The sequence below is a fragment of the Priapulus caudatus genome, unplaced genomic scaffold (genome assembly GCF_000485595.1).
Source record: "Priapulus caudatus unplaced genomic scaffold, Priapulus_caudatus-5.0.1 Scaffold457, whole genome shotgun sequence".
NCBI classification, from domain to species: Eukaryota; Metazoa; Priapulida; class Priapulimorpha; order Priapulimorphida; family Priapulidae; genus Priapulus; species Priapulus caudatus.
This window is the reverse complement of record NW_014577518.1, coordinates 29073-30918: the sequence shown is the minus strand read 5'-3', so window position 1 is coordinate 30918 and position 1846 is coordinate 29073.

Here is a 1846-nt window from a genome sequence, read left to right as displayed (position 1 = left end):
TATCCATTCCTCATTTATCCCTCTCTCTGGCATGAGCACAGAGCGGGTTTACGGTCAACCATTTTATACGAGTAATACATCTCTGTATCTCTTCGCGATCCTCTAGTTACAATCCATTCTTTACTCCTTGCTCGCGATCTGGACTCGCTGTCTTGCTCTCTCTCGACTCCTAGGCGACGTCCTCTCGCGGTGCTGCGGTCTTTCACTCCTCTCTCTCTCTGCTCGTACCGAACTCCCGGGAAGGGTTGTTTGATGACGCTCCCCTGCAACATCAAGCAAAGCTGCAGGTATGCCAGTGACTGCTGTAGAGTGCTATCGATAGTAACCAGAAAAGACGTGCGCTCCTGTCGAGCTTTTTCCGCCTCTTATCACCTGCGCTCTCACTTAACGGCAGCTTACAATAAGACTCTTTGCTCTGGCTAACGACTTCTCTTCACCGCTACTCAGTAAAGCTCTTGTGCCTCGGCGTCTGCTGAGTCGGTGTCTCACAGGCGGAGTAAGTATTACGTATGCTTGACGCCTTTGTTTCCGTGCCGTAGTCAGTAGAATGCGCTGCCGCCGGCCAGCGCAGCGGGCGCGCGCGGCGCCGTGTGTGTTGTGTCGTGGTGTGTGTGTGTGTGTGTGTGTGTGTGGGTTTGTGAGAGAGAGATTGAGTTTATAATTGTCGCGTGTGTGTGTCTCTCTCTCTCTCGTCTCCGTCTCTCTCTCTCTGCTCTCGCTCACTTAGTCGCTCTTCACTTCACTCTCCGCTAACACCTCACTAATCGCTCTCTCTCTCTCTCATCGTTCATCACCGTCTCCTCCCAATCTCTCTCTCTCTCACTCTCTCATCATCATCTCGTCTCCTCTCTCTCTTTCTCTTCTCTCTCCTGGGCTCTCCTCTCACCTCTCATCTCTCCATCTAGTCTTTCTCCGTATCTCTGTCCTCCATGCACTATCTCTACTCTCCAACTCTCATTTCTCTCTTTGCTACTGTGGTTGTGTGTGCGCCATGCGCGCGCGCGATTGGTGTGTGTGTGTGTGTGTGTGTGTTGTGTGTGTGTGTGTTTGTGTTTGGTGTGCGTATGTGTGTGTGTTATAGTGTGTTCTGCTGTCATATGCTGTGACTGAGAGAAAGAAGGAGCACAGAGATAAGAAAATGAGCGGGTAAAGAAGAGAAGAGAGCATAGTGTGTGTGATGTGTGTGTGTGGTGGTGTGTGTGTTGTGTGTTTTTGTTTTTGTTTTGTTTGTGCTGCGTTGTGCGCTGCCTGTCTGTCTGTCTGTCTGTCTGTCTTCTGTCGTCTGTCTGTCTGTTTGTCTGTCTGTCTGCCTGTCTGTCTGTTTGTCTGTCCTGTCTGTCTGTACTGGTCCTGATCTGTTGCAGTGCGTGTTGTCTGTCTGTCTGTCTGTCTGTTCGTCTGTCCTGTTGTGTGTGTGCGTGTCTGTCTGGTCTTCTGTCTGTCCTGTCTGCCTGTCTGTCGTCTGTGTATAGTGTGTCGTTATGTGTGTGTGTGTGCGTGTCTGTCTGTCTGTCTTTTTGTCTCTTTGTGCGTACGTGCGCGCGTGTGTGTAGTAGAGTGCGACGGAGAGTGGGAGTTTGTATGCGTGTGTATGTGTGTAAGAGAGGTGCAAAGAATGGGAAGTGAGTGAGCAAGTGAGTGAGAGAGAGAGAGAGAGAGTTTGGTTGTATGCGTGAGATAGATAGAGAAATGAAAGCGAATGAGCGAGAGAGTAAAAGAGAGTTTGTGAAAGAGAGAGGGAGAGAGAGAGAGTGCGACAGCGAGAGTGAGAAAGAGAGTATGTGAGAGGAGAGTGCGACAGAGAGAGTGAGAGAGAGAGTGCGACAGAGGGAGTGAGAGAGAGGGA